The sequence below is a fragment of the Crocodylus porosus genome, unplaced genomic scaffold (genome assembly GCF_001723895.1).
Source record: "Crocodylus porosus isolate Cpor-Errol unplaced genomic scaffold, CroPor_comp1, whole genome shotgun sequence".
NCBI classification, from domain to species: Eukaryota; Metazoa; Chordata; order Crocodylia; family Crocodylidae; genus Crocodylus; species Crocodylus porosus.
Genome location: NW_017728886.1, coordinates 114,613,969 through 114,625,277, shown reverse-complemented (window position 1 = coordinate 114,625,277; position 11,309 = coordinate 114,613,969).

The following is an 11,309-nucleotide window of genomic DNA, read 5'->3' as shown; positions in this document are numbered from 1 at the left end:
GTGCGTGCATGCATGCACTTGGAGGAAGAAAATCTACTTTCAGTCTTATCATCCCCAAACTTCTGAACAGACTCTTTATGGGGAGCTCATCTCAAAATTACTGTGGAGACATTGACATTACTTCTCCATCTACATCTGCAATATTTCTCCGAAGTACAGTTGAATCTGGTACAGCAATTGTGCATTACCACATGGCTAAGGACAGCATGTCAGAAAGCTGAAGTGGGGAAAATTGGCACAAAACTAACAGAAAGAGGAGCAGAGCCCTGGGTCACACCATGGAAACCCCTCCCCCACCTTTTGCAGGTGTGTGAAGAGCCAGAAGATTTTCCAAATCTCTCCCAGCGTAGGACAGTGGTGCTTAACTTTTTGGGCATACAGGCCAGATGAGTGGGGTGTAATCAGTCTGTGGACTGCACCTGGCATGAGAACTGACCCTGCATACTGAATTGTGGGCTGCATGCCAGGTCCAGGCACAGACTAGCGCCATCTGCTAGGTCTGGGAACTGATCTATGTGCTAGGTCAGGGGCCACACATGAGGTCTGACCCCATGTGCTGGATCTGGGACTGTACACTGGGTCTGACCCCCTGTGGACTGACTCCATGTTCTGGCCTGATCCAGCACCTATAGGGCCATGCCATCTATCCCTTGCGGCTCCCCATGACTCCAAAAATTTAGTGGTGGGGGAGAGTTGACAGTGTTAATTGCTTTGGGCTTTCCCCACTGCAAAATTTCCAGACCTGAGTAACTTGACTCTGGGGACCATACCCAGCTTATGAACTGCACTTTGGGCACTACTGGCCTAGGACATGCAACTCTTTCCCCATTTCTTTAGAAACACCTGCCTCTCAGCAATGCAATATGGTCATAACTCAATGAGCTTTATTCTTCATAGCCATGCACTTGGCATAAAACCATTGTAACATTGTCTTAAACCTACTAACCTAAAGTATTAGGACTGTCATACCCACTTTGTGTAGATTTGAAAGTCTGAGTGCAATTCCAGATAGAAAGAATCAAGCAACACGGACAGGGAGTAGCAGTGCACTTCTTAAAACTGGAGCTGGGCCAGCTGGAGCCAGGCCAGCTGGAGCCATGTTCCACCTGCCAGCCAGAGTCCAAGCAGCAGGATTGCTGTTGCTGCAGCCCTGGGAGGCCCCCAGGACTCCAAGTAAGGCCACTGGGGGCAGCATTGGGCTGGCCCCAGCCTCTCCTACTCCACCCAAGGTAGCCTGCTGAGCATCAGAGTGTGCATGTCACAGGCATTCCCTGGGGACAGCTAGCAGCAGCACAAAGTGCACCATCACTAGTTGTTCCCAGGGAACCAAATGTCCACACTTGTGTGGACACAGCCTGTGAGAGCAGTAAAGGTTTTTGTTGTTTTTGTTATTGTTTGTTTGTTTGTTTTTAAATCTCCTTTAACAGTTCCTATAGAATCAGGGTATGCCCACATTTCATATAATAGGAAGGGAAAATGGAAGGGTTTATTCACAAGAAAACCAAATTGGACTGTCATTCAACTGATTTTAGATACGTGCCTCTGCCAAATGAGCCCCAGTCTTTGATTGCATTAGTTATATATTCATGTTACTTACTTTAAAAGTTTTATTATTGAGCTTAGCTTATTGTCGGGGAACAGCGGCCCCAAGGTCACGGTGGCCCGAGCGGTTTTGGTACGGAACAGGCGGGATTGGCGGCGAGGAGTCTGAGCGGTACGCGGACTCAGGCAGTTTCAAAACAGATGGATTTTATTTACTTACACTTCTGGAGCGTAGGCAGAGAAGCTTGCTTCGGTTACAGTTAGATTACGAACGACAAAGGGGTCTGTTGGCCCACGGGGTTCTCAAGCTGAGCCCTTGCTTTCTAGCCGAAGCTAGGTGCGGGTGCCCAATTTGATAGTCCCAAGGCTGGTCAACAGTTCATTAATCGGGAGACGGACAACGAACTGTAATGTGAAGAACGGTGTGATGCCAGTCCAAAGTGGACGAAACGGGTGGTTGTTAAGATGCCGAAGTCGATGTGGAGGTCAGAGTTACGATGTCATAGTCAGTGGTCGAGATGCGGGATCGTGGTTGAAGTCGAAGCCGGAAATTAGTTCGTTAGCCAGAGATCAATACGGAATAATCGGATCAAGACAAATCGAATAAATCACAAAATCGTAGCTGTGAGGAGACCAGTGGGCCCAAAGCCCTCCTGAGGAGCAGTCCCTGCAGCCACAGCCTCTGCTCTCAGGATCGGGTCCATCTCTCCCTGCGAGACAGTCTCTGCTAAGGCAGTATCTGTTCACAGGTTGAGGGTGGTCTCCCTCCTGAGGAGCAGTCCCTGCATTAGCAGCCTCTGCTCTCAGGGTTCGGATAGGAGACCAGTGGGCTTAAAGCCTCCTGAGGAGCAGTCCCTGCCAGGCCAGCCTCTGCTCTCAGGACGAATCTTCCCTGTCAGCACCCTTGTCAGAACCAAAAACTCTCGCTCCTTCTCTCTTTCGCTAACGAACCCCCCTTGGGAGGAGCCCCCAAGTCTTTTATGACAACCGGGTAGCCAATCAGGTTGTCTTCTCTAAAGAAATTTCTAGTCCGATTACATCATGCAGTCTGTAGACTGAGCATACGTCTGGTCAGATTACTTCATCTGCTGAGCAGAACTGAGCATGCATGTTGTTACAAAACTAGGTCAGTTGTGACTGACAAGGTAAGGGTCGCACGGGGGCACATGCTGGGCAGGCTGTGGAATTTTCCATAGGCCTTGTCTGCTTGTCTGCGCATGATCAAACTTAACTCTTGTATTGCCAGCATACATTCAAAATTTGGTCTGGACACTTATCATTGTAGAGACAGATTTTCATTCACTCTTTTCAGTTCCTTTGATTATTGTCCTCAATACTAAAAGTCTGCAACATCAAATATTTTAAAAGGACAAAAAATGATATACGTATAGATAGATAGATATAAACTTACTGGTTAAAAAGTACTTCAGAGAACTCTGGCAGACGATCAACTATAACAACATAGTGAAAGCACTTTGTTTCCTTTTCATCATACAATGCTGCCTTTCACAGTTCAAGTTCAATTTAACTCAAAATTTTTTGAGGATCATACTGAGAACTCATCACAAGGAGAGAAATTGTGGGAGGGGAGAGCTAGGTGATATAAGTAAAAACAGGTACCAGCAGGATTTACACAAGGGCTGGATTGAGCCAGCCATAGAACTGCCCTCAAGATCAAGGAATCATGGGGGTTTCTACTTTCTGATGCACCAACCAGAAATCCAGTGTGGTAGAGATGCAAGCCTTTTAACAAGCAAGTTCAATAATTTTGCAGCCCTATATTATGCATGATTTCATTTTCTAGCAGCAAATATAGTTTTTAATTTAATTAAACTTCACTCTCCCATTCAATGAAACACATTCATCCTAGCAGAGATACTCCTACGTTACTTCTCACCATGGGTGCATTTTTCTTCCCTCTTTATTGCTGATTAGTGTCTTTCATAGATTTATTTTTCAAAAAGAATGCTGATTTCTGAAGTACATAAATTTAGGCTGTATATTTATAGGAGGGTTCCATGTCCATATATAAGAAAACAGTTAACAAATAAAATTATTACAGCAGGAGTTGGGAATATGACCTGTCCAGGTCTTTTTGAAAATCCCAGTAAGTATGTATCTATATCTTAGGTACCTACATACCTTTGAAACTCCAGTTCCCAGTGATGCACATCCCAGAATTCCTTAAAAACAAACAAAAAAAACTTTAACTATAAATTCTAGGGCTGAGATTTGCCCCCAAAAATCAACACTAGGGACCATGTTTTCATACAGAAAATTATTTTATTTTGACTGGCCTGTTTCAGATCGTTCAATCCCATCTCCCTCTCTTTTGGTTACATAATATTAGAATACTCTCCCCTCCTACCTCTTTCTTTTAAAGTCTTTCACTACCTGGAAATAGAGCTAAAAAAACAGCAACATAATATTGCAGGAGTATAAAGTAATTAGTCAATATATAAACCATTGCTCAGTAGATAAAATGCCAGTAGATGGCACTGAAGAATGTGCATCATCCCTGGTTTTTGTACCAATAAACTACTGATATGCACTACAAATAGCTTTGTGTAGAGCTTTTCATGCTAGGCTTCAAATACGCTATTCCATGTCTTACCCTACTAGCTAGAGCTACATGGACCATAAATAGTGCATTTCTGTGCTTGGGATCAGCTCCTTCAAGACTACAATTGAAAGGTATGCCAGTACTTCAGTACAGATAAATGAAACATAAGTTATACAAAGCGTTGCTCACTACATGTGTTCAATTGACTAGAAAAATAAGGCTGAGACTAGGCAGGGCAGCTTTCAATAAACAACTCAAGGACACAAACAGAAAGGAATGAGAAGAACTATTTATGCTAAAGAATAATGTTTGCCCAAGAAGTAATGAGTACAAATGAACCATGAAAAAAATTAGGCTGAAAGCAGCAGAATGTTTCTAACTGTTAGAGCAGTGATGTTCTGGGACACACTTCCAACAGGAATAGTGGAGCAAATTGATGAAGTTAGGTCAAGTTAGCAATGGATCAGATTCAGGGACCAGGAGGTCCTTTAGGGTTTCATGCTACTCATAAGCTATCACTGCTCAGCCTATCATAGCTTGGACTATAAAAAAATGAAGTTTACCAATATGTTGACCTTCAAGGGGTTGATCTCCCTTACCCTGTGGAACATACCCACTGTTTGAGGTCTGATTCTTGAGATGATGGAAGAGAAAGGTCTAAGAGGTGCTGTTACTGTTAATTTAGGTGCTGTTACTGATCTAGAGGTGTATTCTACTCTGTCAGAGACTGAGCAGATACTTTTAGCAGTGGGAGCACAATGACCATCCTGGACAGTGGTGGTGATCCTTGTACACTCATAATATTTAAGGGTAGTTACAATTTTGCCTTTTGTTTTAAACATAACCAAACATTTTAAGTCTACATATAACTGGCTACTTTCAGCCATGCCTAGGCCAGAATGCTGTTTTTTCTGATTTCAGTAGAATTATTGTCCCTAGGGTGCAGGAAGGTCCCATACACTTCCTTTCTGTAACTGAAATGAGATACTTTTTTTTCCCTCCAACTGTCTTTCACATCTACAAAATTCTCCTTTGTCTGCATTTTATAAATTCTATGAATTTAAAACAGAAAATGCAGACTATTTATCTAATGGGACTACCAGACATGCCCCCACTGTTTATACAGATATCCACCAACTATTCAAGCTACTTAGATAAACTGGTTGCAAGAGATCCAGTATTTTTAATGACTGAAAAGGAACACTTCCTCAGGAAGACTGTATTGCTTTGGTGAAATGATGTTTCCCAAATTCCTCACAAAGGTGGTATTCAGTTGGCAGTGAGACAGAGTTACTCTACTATATTCAGTAATCAACTGTTTCTATTACCCTGAACCGATATGCCACAATTATTCCCTTTCTATCCTTTGCCATATAGGAAGGATATGCCCAGTTAAGTGCTATTGTAAAAAGAAGATCTTAAAGCCTGCTCCCAATGACTCCCCTTCCCATAATCTGTAACAAAATTCTGTTTCTACCATGTATTGATGAACTAGTATGAAGAATGGCATCCTTGTCCACTTTCATCTTGGGGCCCACCAGAACACTGGAAGTTATGTATTTAGCCCAAGTTAATTTGTTCAATTCCGATGTTTATCCAACACTCATTATAGGGTGTTCTTAGATAGTAGTTGAACATCTCTCACTGATGTGTGTGGGAAAAGTTTGGATATTGTCAAGGGAAGTAGAGTGAACTGGATGTTAGTCTGTTCTAGTTAGATGGTTCCTATGTTCTTATGATTAATTGCCTTCCAATTTATCCAATGCACATTCTCATATTTTTAGTATCATTTGAAAATGGTGATGATCAATTATTCCTTATGCATTGTACCATCTCTCTCACTGTTCCTCAGAGATTTTATCTTTTACGGATACTACAGCAAAATAAATGTTCAGTTCCACTGAAAGCCATTAGCATTTTCAACTCACAACATGTTTCCATTCTCACTTCTTAAACCAAGTAACATTGTTTTTTTCTCTTTCTCACTCTCACTTTCCATTTGCAGGACTTCAGTCTTTTCTTATTTTTTCTTCAGTGTTTTCTTCCCTCTTTTGCTGGTTTTAGGATCCTATCCTGCCGTTGCTCTTCACCAGGACTCCTATTGAAGATAATATAGGTGAGGGCTCACCCAGTATACACTGGTGTACCTCCACAGTATTCCTTGGAGCTATTATATTTTCACCTGCTAAATATGAGACTATTCTGTAAGCTGCCTTTTCCTCTGTGTTCCTTTTATTCACTACCCTTATGTCTAGCATGGACAGAAAGTGACAGCTATCATCCACTTTGCCTTTTGCTCTTAGTAGAAACTATTCTCATGCACTGAAAAAGAAAGATTTCTGAATAAATTAATAAACCCTGCTCTTTGGATTTTGGGGCTCCATGTTATGCCCATTCAGTTATGGTTCCACATTCATTATTTATGAGTAGTCAGATGCATAGAAAGTTCAATGCATTTTAATAGAATCATTCTTTGTAATGTTTTCACCAGAAGTATATTATTATCTATAGAATAGCCACTACTTAATATCATGTATCATTTTCCTGGTTTAAATATTTCAGCCACTCACTCCAGGAGCTGAAAGATGCTTATCTAACTTAAGCAACTAATAACTCCTAACACACATACACACCAACAAACAAAAATCCATTCAGATCAATGGTATTCTTTCCAATATCTTAGATCATTTCTGGATCAGATGCAAGTTAATTATTTGGAAAAATTTAAAAACTGTAAAGTGCTTGCCCATTGTGAATACTTACAAATAAGCACCTTTACAGAAAACATCTCTCATGTTTTGAATGGATATTATTGGCACTCTTGCTTTCCATCCTCCTTCTGTTCCTAGATGTACCCCACTGGTAAATGTAATAAATTTCATAGACATTTGGGCTAGAAGGGACCCCAGAGGGTCATCGAGTCCAGCCCCCAATATGTTTACCTACAAAAATTGTTAAGCCCTAAGATGCATAGGTATCACTTTTAAAGCCCCAGAGACAGTAGTTTTATTTTTTAGAATTTCAAACCATTGCATTTAACCGTTACAGTCCCTGTTGGTGACGTATCAGCTTGGCATTTTTATTTTAAAACCATACTTGCATGGCCCCGAAGTATACAGTAAAAATAATTATGTCCTTTTATGTGTTTTATTATATTTCTTCTCTGTCTTGTGGGATTTTTTTATTACCATCATCATTATCAGAGTATCAACTACTCCCATTTCTTTACAGGACTATAACTGGCTTCCATGTCTTGTAAAAAAAAAAGCAGTGATGTTCTTCTGCTGTCATAGTAGTTACATACAAGTAAGATGTATGCATTGGTATGTCTTTTCAGACATCCAGATTACTTCTTTGGCATTATTCATGTTACAAAACTACAAACTGTGATATTTAGACCAATGGTGCCAAGCATTTTTTTATACCAAACTATACATTTTTAAAGCCCTCTAGACTAGTGATATACTAATTATTTCTATTTAATACAGAAAGAAAATAGCACAGATTTCAAATTAAAAATTAAAACAAGGTTACAATTATCTTGGCATGCCTCATCCCCTAATGGTAACAACAGAAGCTAGGTATAGTCTTGTCTAGCCAATGGTCATTGTAATCTAGAATTTTGTAACACTTGCCTTTAGTGTCCTAATATATTTTAAACATTTTTTCCCTTTGGATTTTTGTTGTTCTTGACTATGAAGTGATTTCTAGATGCCCAACATTATTCTTCTTCCCCCCAGTAATTGTTTCGTAAGGTTTAATAATTACATCAAAATCTACATAATTGAAGGTCTTAGCAAGGTATCCATTTTAGACAAAAAAAGGTTAAGTCAGAAACTAAGCCAGAAATATAAGCCAATACTCTGGTACTTCCATCTACTTTTTCTCAACATGATAACTGATGCCACCACTTGTTTACAATCTCTCTGAGTTTATTATCTTGTGGTCTAATGATAAAAGTGCACTAAGGCTGACTGCGGCTACAAGGAAGAAATATATCCTATCTGTTTAGAGATAATAAGAAATATTGCTGTGCATTACTGAGTGGTCACAGTTTTATTTAAGTTCCTCATTGCTCTTCAATTTTTTGTAATGCAGTGACACTTATTATTTCTGATAGAAATAAAAACTGAATGAGAATTTTAAACAAATAAAGCTACATGTTCTGTTTATTGTTTGTATTTTGGTAGCACAACCAAGTTTTACCACAGCCTGGGGCACAGTAAATACAAAAAGCTAGAAAAAAACTAGACTAAATAAAAGAAAGAGACCAAAGGTGGAAGGAGAAAAGAAAGGAACAGATAAATTAAGTGACTGGCTCAAGACCATACAGCTGCAAACAGAAAATATGGAAAAGTTCTTAAGATCCAGTCCATTTCTCCATCTATTAGACCATGTTAGTTTTAAAATTAATGCTTACCTAGGAAATTTCTATTAATTAGAACATTGTTCTTGTAAATTTTTTAAGACAGTAAAAAAACCAAACAACAAAGTACAGTAAGAAAATAGAAAAAACATAGAAGATTCTTAGCATTTATAAGGGAGTACTTAAAATTGATAGTGTTTGTATAAACACATGTCCTTTTCTGTTAATAACACAGAGCTTCACTGTTTTTTAAAGAACTCCAGTGTCCAGGCACTTGGCTGAATTAAAGACAAGGATTTAAGTTAGTCAGATTGTCCAAAGATGTGTAAAGTATTTATGCCAATAGTACTGGGCTTCTAATAGCTGAATCCAAAGAATCACCTTTTGGCATATGCAAAATACAGGATTGTGTAGAAAAACAAGCCAGCTCAAGCACTGTATGCAGTATAGTTGCACTAGCACAGTGTTTTGTCTTTGTTTATTTGGCTGAAGAGCTAAACGAGTTAACTAAAGTATCTCTGCACCGTACTGCTGTGTGCAATGCAGATATCAAGATACGGTTTATTTTGCACTCATGTAATGTGGTAGGCTTTGAGGCAAGCTGCTGCTGGCTGGATTCATATTTCTGATACACTTTCAGACTCATGAGCAGATCCAAAATCCCAGTAAGGCAGAGGTGGCCCTTTTAGAGTGAAGCACATTTACAGTGAAGAGAGATTACTGAACATGTGCCACACAGCTGAAGGGGTGTGGCTGCTCTCCATTCACCATCATCTTGAATGCCAGTGAGCTTGGAGATCTCTGCTCTCAACAGCTGCTCAGAAAGGGGTTTGTCTGGAGCCTCTGCTTTGGCATAGCTTGAGAGCCCAAGGGGTGAGCACTGTTGCTCTTATCCCTTCCTATGACTCCCTCTCCTCCTCACCAAAGGAAAAAAGGGAATGAGTTAAGAGAGAAAAGTGGTATTTGTAGTGCTCAAATCCTTCTTTCATACAGCTCCTGAGCCCAGACAACCACTTGTCCATTTTTTTTGCTGGTGGCAGAATGGGGGGACAGGTAGGGGGAGGAGAGGAAGGGAGACGGGGTGGGAAGAAAGGCAAAGGAAGGGACAGGAAACAGTATTGGGCTCCAAAGCTGAGTGAAAGCAGAAGCTCAGCCAGAACCCCCACCAACCAGCTTGTGAGTTTAGAGAGCTAATGGCACAAATGGAGCTCCCAGTAGAAGCTATGCTGACATGCTGCTGAGCTCTGAGCTCACTGGGAATGTGGCACAGTCAAAGGGGGATGCAATCATACTGCCACCCTCCCCCCCGCCAAATCCTCCCCTGTGTATATTTAATATATTTAAAAGGTGGATACAAAAATACACGCAATCGCCCCATCCTCAAAATACATAAAATCCAAATGTCTCGATAAATCACCATTCTCCTCAAATCTAAGATCTTTATTAAACTCAGATTGTCATGTTTCATGGACCTAGCAAGTTTTTAAGAAAATAGAATATGAAACTTGTCCTGAATCTATTTTCTAGACAGAATTACACCATTCGCTCATTTCCTCTGTTCAGCATGACAAATCTCACCTTTGTTATGTACAAGGAAGATCTTAAAAATCCTAAGCACTTAAGGCACTCAATCTGATTTTAAATATCTCATTCTTTCCTGCTTTTTTCCTGAAGTTTACTGTTCTCCAAGACTTTCAATGCAGATTTGTCTTTCAAGTAACTTGCTTCAGAATGATGTTGCATTATACTTATCAGTGAAATAAAACATTGGATTAATGAAAAACTGCCTACAGATATTTACCCTCTTTTCAGCCTTAAAAATCAATATCACTTTGTATTGTTCACTCTCAAGACATATGAATCAATGATTTCCATGGAAATGGCCAACATTATCTGTGAACCTGTATATGAACCATGTCTCAAATGTAATCCATTTACTTAGAGATAAGTTGGAATTAATTCCATCTTTCAGACTTCTAGTGGATGCTTCCCCAGAACCAACATAGATCTGGAAGAACAGTGGACACCAGGAAGCCATTATATAAATACAAGACCTCCAGAATCCATTATTGCAACTAGTCACTTGCCACTCAATTTTAGAACCTGGATAAATGCTGGGAAACACTTATTCACCTATAAATAGCAAGCCTGTGTGAATAGGAAAGTATTTGATTCAGATTCAGATTCAGCTTATTCGGAGGACAATGATTTGATTCAAAGATTCACATCGAATCAGAATCGGAGATTCAGTGCTGATTCAGCACCAATTTGAAGATTCGAATCAGCCAGGGAGAAGCTGGCACAGCTGGGTGGCTGCAGGTTCTCCCACAGCTCCTCCAGCTGTATCTGCCTCTCCCTGGGTGGGGGGAACCACAAGTGAAGCCCTCATGGTTGCTCTGCCCAGCCCCATCCCCCACCTGACCCCAGCCTCCTGGCACTTTAAAAACAAACAAAAAAATGTCCTGCATTCACCGGCTGCAGCAGCAACTATTAGGGCCTGTGAGGGCTCATGGGAGAGATGCCCCATGCAGTGGGGGGCAGCAGGGATTGCCCACTCTGCCTGGCACCCATGCAGCAGCTGTCACATAGCATGGGTGCAGCCCAGCTCAGCAGGGTGCCACATACTGTCTGGCAGCTGGAACAGCTCCAGCAGTCAGCCAGAGCCCGACACCACTGGGCCTTACTGGCTCCAGCTCCCAGACAGCACGCAGTGCCCTGCCGAACCGTGCTGCACCCATGTCATAGGACAGCTGCTGTGGGGGTGCCAGTGATCCCTGTTGCCCCCCACTTCCCCATGCTACACAGTGGGGCTCTGCCATGAGCCTTCAGAGGCCCTGA